Genomic DNA, 8,717 nt, shown 5'->3' on the forward strand with positions numbered 1-8,717 from the left:
AAAAATTTGTTTATTAATTTTGTTTATTTCCATTGATCCTTCTCTCATTTCATAAATAAATTCATTTTTTGGCAGTTAAAGGTTTGTGACGGTAATAATTATGCTCCATCTACTTATTCACACATGATGCACAATGGAAAGCTAGATACACACCTGTCTGCTAAGCAGGAGGGTTTGCCCTACTGCCATCTACCGATGACACAACTCATCAGAAATGTGGAGAAGCCAGGTTTCCTGTATCAAACCCTCACATATGGCATTACTGAAGCTTTCCAACATCGCAGGGAAGCCCTTTCCCTTTAGCTCTCACTTCCCAGCTTAACAGTAGCTTGGAAAAGCAAATCTACTCGGAAAACTATTAAAATCATCCTGACTAAATTCCTCAAGCTGGACTACTAACTTCTGGCCTGAGGTATGGAGAAAATATGACATGTAGGAAAAGCCTGAAATCCTTTGCTATTTATTGGTGTTAAAGAGTGAGTATTTAATTAGAAAGTTCCCTCGAGGGTTTACAAGACACCCCTGCTTTTGTCAGCTCATGGAGTACTTCCCTGAACCCCATTACAGCAGCAACATAATGAACTTTTATAGGAGTTGCTCTTAAACTCTGTGCAGAGTGGGAGTGAACACACACTTACACGCCATCATTAGATTTGGCTTAAGTAGCCATTTTGCCGTTGGCCAATTATGCATTGAGCAAAATAGTTCGACCCATGCCTCTGTACTGAAACTGTAAAATGCCCATATTAGCAGATCCTGAACAGCAGACACTGGCTCTTTAATGGAGATTGTGAAATAAAAAAAATAAAAACATCAGACACATACCCCCATGTCATTCGTGAGTACTCAACACCCTCCTCAGTGACAGTAAACAGGCCGCTGTAATGAGAGCACTGCTCATAGTTTTGCTAAAGTAGGGCTATTTATCATACAGATCACCTCACAGCTTTCACATGATAAGATAGATGTCCAATCATTTCCCTGGTGGTCTCAGACACACAATGTAACTTGTAGGGAGAGATCCCTTGCTACTCTTAAAATATTTAAACACGGATGTCTGTGTACCTTAAAAACAGCATAATGGCTTAATTTGTTGGCTTATTACAGCCATGTGTGGTGGGGTTTTTTATAGTGTGCAGTGAAGGAAACACACTGTCTGTGTGCGGTCCTGATGTCTCCTGCAGCCTGTGGGACACGTACCCCTCCGACGCCATGCTTTCATTGACTGGGAAAAGCTGTGAACCCAAGACTATAAAGCTTAGAGAGGGATGTTTTTCTGACTGGATTTCATCTCTTACTCACGTCACTACAATATTTCACACCTATATTTACAATGAGTCACATGAGGCAACATATGTTTGCCAATGTAAATAGACCTGTGTGTACATAAATGGGTTTGTTATCCAATACAACATATTGTTATATTATTTTTCTGAATGCTGCACCCACTCTTTTATGACTTGATTTGTTTAGAACACATTGCTCAAACTTATATCCGAACGCAAACCAGTGGCTTAACACTTCTTCAAAATATGATTACCAGTCATCTATTGATCTCACACTCAGCACTATCTTTATAGTCATATCCCCACTCCCCAATTTACAAGCCAAATTTGCCGCTTTTCACAAAATACTATTAAAGTCATAAAAGAAACAGTCGATCGATGTCCCCAGGTGCAGTCCAAACCAAGAGGTGATGTTTTGTTTCTCTTTGCTCAATAGCTCCCTTTGATACACTGCAGCCTATTTCCCCTCGCTTTAGTTTGTATTTTTAACGATGGATATGCTGGTGTGGCGAGGGACAAGCTACAGACCTGGAGAAATGTATAGGTTTCTACCACATGATCTGAAGAAAGGAATCTCAAAAGATTACACACCAGTATCTTTTTTCAGCCTGCATACTCCTGAGAAAGATGGGGTATGGTGATCAAACACTTGAGTATCTTTGATCCTTGAAGGTGCAGGTGGGCTCGGAGTTCCCATCTTTGAAGAGAGGCCACCCGGATCAGAAGAGACGACCTGCTTCTGTGGTGAACACTGGCTAATAAAAGAGAAGGAGATTAGTGCAGATGAAGGTAATATTTCAACATGGATAACTGAAGTTTTATGACCCGGAAGTGAATTAATAATTCTAAAACATATCTGTCTTCTACTTCTAATAATATTTGCATATGTTTTTTATGTTTGCATTACCTCACCTGCTAAAAAACAGGTTTACCCCATGAAACAGAAAGAGTAAAGTCCCTTGGCGACCGAAGCTGTGAGTCTATAATTCCACCACACTTGACATTATCATTGCTGAATCTGTATGGGCTATGATTTAATTACATTGGATAATACAAGGAAAATGGCTTCAGGCAAACCAGCAGCCAACGCTAAATAAAAAACATGAGGTCTATCTCTAAGAGCAACAATGATGTTGCTAAACATGATGTCAACAATGACATCATGTCAAAAGATATCTTCAGTATCATCCACCTGGAAGGGGAGGAAACACTGAAGTCTGCCAACCTCAAGTCAATACTCAGTTAATTGAAACACCTTTTATCACATGCCAAGTTACGTAATTGCTGTTCGTGAAGTAGCCCACAGACAGGCACACACGATACAAATATATTTCGAAATGCATTTTGATTATTGATTCTCTTTTGTTCCATGTATTGAGTCATTAAACGTGTTACAGCGAGACACGGTTTCACTAGCAGTCTATCCCAAATATTGGTCATTTGAATGTATTATTCCATTTCACCATCAGACATTTATGTAGTATTGATAAGCAGGTACATTAGTTGTAAGCATATCTTGCAGAGGAGAGGGGGTAGATATTGATTTACAGTGTGCTTCATAATTTGGGTAAGAATCTACATTTTCATTGGTCAATTAATTGATGTTGCTTTTATTATCTTGAGTAACGCCTTTAATCCTGTGACTCTGTGCACAGCTATCCTTTCAGGTGAACCCTGAGTGGATGCTTGTTTCTTGAAACTAATAAAACATAGCTGTTGGAAAATATCTCTAAATAGGCTGTCTCACTGATAAAAAGCACTTCTGCTATACAGCCACTCTTTTGTCTATTCATATTTTCAAGTGTAATCACTCCTGGTGTGTTCACAGGAATTTTTAACTATCCCTGTGAAAATATTTATCTTGTATATGAGGTTGGAAAAACCTACTTCGCATGGAGGACTTCTAAATAGATGCCTGCATGAAATATGTTCCTTCTTTTACCACGACCCAAAACAATGCTGCGTTGTGCAATGGTGGAGGATGATAGTCCAGTACAAGCTGTTATTCACATATAAACCACCCACTCAGTTTTGGTTTCAGTTTAGACAGTGATGGTTGACTGACAGCAGGGTGTCCCTTGGTGGTTGTTAGCAGGCTGGATGGTCATAACTGCGCCTTTTACGAAGTGTGCTGGTGTTTATTTTCTATGCATAGACAAAGAGGAGACATGAGTAGGGAGTCATGGAGCACTGATTCAAATCATGTTCTCAGCATAAGGGCAAAAAACATGTTGTACAAATGTGGATGACCTCAATGCTTTTTAACAGGGAGTGTACCATTTTGTACCACTAGATGGCAATGTGTCCACAGACAAATTGCAGGTCCAGACATGTGCTTTGACACCTCTCCCTCTCTCTTTCTCACAATATTTTTCCATCAGATGATCCAGCTTTAATACCCAACAATGGGGAATTAATCAGGGGAATTTTGCTCTCTCGTCTGAGGCAAACAATTATCAGAAATTATGAAAACTAGAACACATGTTGAAACTCAATGTAATCTCTCTTTCTCTGTGTCTGTCACACAAACACATGCTTTCAAATACACTTTCAGGCAGATTAGCACAACATTCACACAACTCTTACATAGTGAGGTTGGATTTATTCATGTTTGATATACTCATTTGGTAGGGAAACGTTACCAGATGGTTATGCTATCTGGATCATTTTTTATTTTACAGATTAGATGGCATCATGAATGGCTTTATCAGGATGTGTGATAACACAGTTTGTTCCTTCCTGTCTGTTATACAAGCCTATCATTCTCAGCCACATGTAAAGCTCCATGCATCTCGTTTTCATCATCACTCATATTTGGAGGGAACCACGAGAACCATGACAGGCTTGTTGAAATGTCATCTGTTGAACCTGGAGGTCAGGGGGGTGATTATGTATGTCACATGTCACATGTCACAATGTAGTAATGGGTGTCTAGCTGTGCAGAGGCCCATTACACAGCATTATGTTGCTATGACAAAGCATGAGGCTGAAATCAGTGAACCACAGCACCGCAGACATGCCCATCCCCCATACCGCCTCTAAGCTAACAATACAGTGTCGCTGGGAGATCACTGCTCCTGTGAGACTCTCCCAGCTAGAAATCATACAGCAGGAATGTTTTATAACACCCTCGGGTTGTAAACTGAACAATAACCCCGCCCTTTATTTTCCACAAGAGCTCACCAGTCTGGTTTCTATAGATCTATTATGAGGTAACTCAACATTAACTTACAAGAAATAAGAAAAATAACTCAAAGGAAAAAGTTGGAATGTAATGTCATGTTAAGGGATAACATGTATTTGCTTAAGGCATGAAAATATGTCTGTTGTTCTGGGTTATTTTGGTTCAATAGAACAAGCAAACAAAAAGTGAATGGTGTGTTTTATCACTAAAACAGGGAGAGGAGATTATGTTAGCTGAAATTATTTTGGGTATGAACAAATTATTGCACAACTCCCCCATATGCCATGTAATTAAATCACAACATGAATACATTGTGATAAATAGCAGGAATATCACAAGATTGATACAATGGTCTCCATGGAAACCCATCTGTGGCATTTGTGCTGCGTAGATCTCCATTCAACTTCTCCATCAGTATTAACCATTATTGTTTTAAACACACTGGTTAAAACAAAATTACATAATGTAAAGGCCTAACTGCTATGTCTGCAATTTATACTCAATTATTTAACTGACACAAATGATTGGTCGGGCTCTTCTGACTAACACATGAATACATATAAACACTTTATAAGGATTGGTTTGACAGTTCGATAAAAATAGGCTTTATTGCTGAATAAGATGAAATAATTGATAAACCTGGTATGGAAGAATGCTGTCAATCTTTCCACCTAACTTTCAACAAAGATATTAAGAAGAACATTTCCTAAAAAATTATGTAGGCTTACTATGGTTTATGTGGGATATTACTCTACATCTTGAGTGAACATTTTGAAACTGTGTCACTTAAAGATTTAAATGTAACTGTAAGAAAAAAAGCTTTGTAAAGTCAATGACTGTCTTTGTGCCGGAGGGGGAGGAAAGAGAAGGCGAGTCTGTTGGATGCCCAGGTCACCAACCCTTGACCTTTGTCCTCAACCCTTGAATCTATGACATCTGTCTGCTTTTCCCGCCTTTTCTCCCTCCCCCTGTTCTGTCAAAGGAATTTGATTATGACGGAGGAGGAATGTGGCTTCCTAAAGTGACACGTCTGTTTAAACACCTAGATTTTCTTTGAAAAAAACATCTTAAACAGTGTTATATATAAACAGCATGTTTGTGGCATTTGTCATCACCTGCATAGAAAATTAAAGCTCAACTGTCTAGATGCTCATGTGAAACTAAAGCAATTACATCTGTAAATACAGATGTCTTTCTCTTTCCTTTTGCTATGCTTTGTCTGTAAAATAGGTCTGTAGACGATGACATAACAGTGTAGGCTACTACAGGAAGCCTCCTGCATATCAGGCTGTGTGGATGGTTGCAGTGGGGGAGGGGAGGAAGACACTGGGGGTGGTGTTGTACAGTACACAATGCTCTCTTTTTCCCTCCATTAATGCCACAAGCTCATAGTGAACTGCACACACACACACACACACACACACACACACACACACACACACACACACACACACACACACACACACACACACACACACACACACACACACACACACACACACACACACACACACACACACACACACACACACACACACACACACACACACACACACACATTGAATCATTTTCCTCCAGACTGGCTCTGACAGCCAGGCCCCCGTGCTCCCATTCAGCCGAGCTTAGGGAGCTAAATCCAATATGTCAATGGACACCAGAGCACAAAGAGGAATAGATACCGAACTGCATATTCCCCTGCTACAAACTGAGCTTTCCACGCATTTGCTCAGCCTAATAACGACACAAAAAGAGTCGTGTGACTTGCAGCACCCTTCCCCCACCCGTACACATTACCATTGCTCCTCAGTGCTGTCTAGAAAGGTCATGTGACCCTCATCAGCTTCCTGAGTTGGGGGAGGGGAGGCAGATTGAACCTGTTCTTTGTTAGGAGGTCAGCCCCAGCTCTATGGCAGGAAACGCGCCTACCATAGAGCATATAATAGAAGCGCAGAAAGGGGCAAAAGGCAGTGTGAGGGGATTACTGATTTGGGTTTCAGAGCATTCATGCAATAAAGAGCAAGCAAGCGAGATCCACAGTTCTAAAGCTTGCTTGACAAATGCAGCTCCAGTGGTTTTTATAATGGCACAAGGCTGATGTAAAAGAAAGAAAAATAAGTGAACCAAATGCTTGGTCTCTGTTTTTATTAGTGCTGGCTCAAATATCTGTATAACTTTAATAGAAGCATGACATTAGTACTGTTTTTGAGACAGCTCCAAGGGTTCAATTCTGGAGAAAGACAGCCAATTAAGCTGCAGTATGTGGTTATAAATTAAGGGGGCATTATTAATTGAGGGGAAACCAGTACAGAAGACTACTATTTTTGCAGATGAAGTTGTCCGGCAGACTGTAACCTCCGGCAGTTTGCAGCAGGGTTTAATGGGGCAGGGCCGGCCCTCGGCATAGGTAGTATAGGCGAATGCTAATCAACCCAGAAAAAAGCGCCGGAAAAAAAGGAAAAAAAAGTTAGAAATTAAAAATAATTGTTTTTTAAAATTTCATAATACACAATTTCCCGATTTTGGATCAACAAAGTACATCTTATTATCTTATACTAACAGAACTACTGAAATCTTGCCTAGGGCGGCAAATTGGTCAGGGCCAGCCCTGTAATGGGGATTAATACTTTAATAGTCTTTGTTATAAAGCTGAACAATAAAACACGCTTTCCTCTTCACTTTTCACTTTTCCTTACTCAAACTCAATATTGTTTCAAAACGCCTTCCACAGCATGCTGGGCTGAATTGAGTACTACAACAAATTATTACAGATTTAGAGAACTGGATCACTTTTTGGGTATATCCTTGAATCCAATTAAACAAAAAATACCACCTACAGATGACAAACTAATTAATGGAACCACCATACATTCCAATAAGCTTGCCAAAAGGCGAAGACCATTTTAAGCAAGCGTAACATTTCTATTTGTTAGTTGAGAAGCTCAGAGGTGATTGAACTGATATGTATTTTGTCTTGTTATTAAGAACATTTCATGTATGGGCTAACACCTCAGCGTATACATGTTGAACTTAAAGTTATAACTTCGAATTGACATCTGAACTAAATTGTTATTCAACACACCATGCAGTATAGCCCTTGTGTGCATCAGTATCTGCCAGTTCAACCAGGTTAACTGCAACTCCTACACTGTACTGCATCACAGCAACATTGAAGCATAATGTGGAGAACGCTTTGCAGGGCTTTTCAGAATTACACTTCTTAATAAGTGTGTTACATAACTCATCTAGTATGCACCACACATAATATATTGATAATTGCATTTTTTGTAATCATTAGACAAAGAAAGTAAGGGGATGAATCTTACAGTGAGTAGCATGGAGCAACACAAATAATTCTGTAAAATGCAGACAGGTCATATCTTGAATAAGGCCAGATATGAATGGGGAAACGTTTTCATTTGGCCTTTTCTTGAAATGAGATTCCTCACTTACTCCCTGAAATCTATATAACTGTGAATAAAGCACTCTGTAACTGTTATTTGGCAGGCTACAGGGATGAGCTCATATCCATTTATCTGCTCTCATCAAATATAGATTGCTCTAGAGAACAGCTCTGACAGAATCCTCTGTGTTGCATATGGTCGTGCAAAATATGCACATCAGAGACTGACTGACATATGCATGTCTTCTTTGAACTGTGTGTTTGTTACATTGTCTAATTCAGTATGTAATATACCACTATGGCTGGGTCCTGTGAGGATTATGGTCCAGAGAAAAATGTGTATGAAAGAAAAGAGGACAACAATGCCCGGCAATGGACAAAGCCATGAGGTGCACTGATATTCAAGATCTTACAGAAAACATTGTATGTTATGCAGGAAATCAAGAGGGTTGGTGGTATTCAATATGTGTTTCGTTGTTATCAAATGCCATGCATGAAAACACCAACATTTAGCCATAATGTTGCTATACTGTTATCAATGGAAAACCAAATCATGATGTAATTATTGTAGTTCATTCCTCTGTCCATTAGACCCATGTTGTTATCCAAAAAGTTTTAGAAATACATCACTGAACGACATGGTTGAATGGGGTGATATGTTTCACAATGAACATAGGCATTGTTTGTTTGAAATGAATCCCCCATGCGGTATCTTGTTGAGTATCCATATACTCAGTGGAGCACCACATTGATATTTCTCTATAGCTGATCATCTTCCTCAATAAATACAAAATGAGTTACTGACCTTAAGCTTCTAAAAGATTTGCTGGGATTTTGCTGTAGGTCA

The sequence above is a fragment of the Gymnodraco acuticeps genome, unplaced genomic scaffold, assembly GCF_902827175.1.
Source record: "Gymnodraco acuticeps unplaced genomic scaffold, fGymAcu1.1, whole genome shotgun sequence".
Classification (NCBI taxonomy): Eukaryota; Metazoa; Chordata; class Actinopteri; order Perciformes; family Bathydraconidae; genus Gymnodraco; species Gymnodraco acuticeps.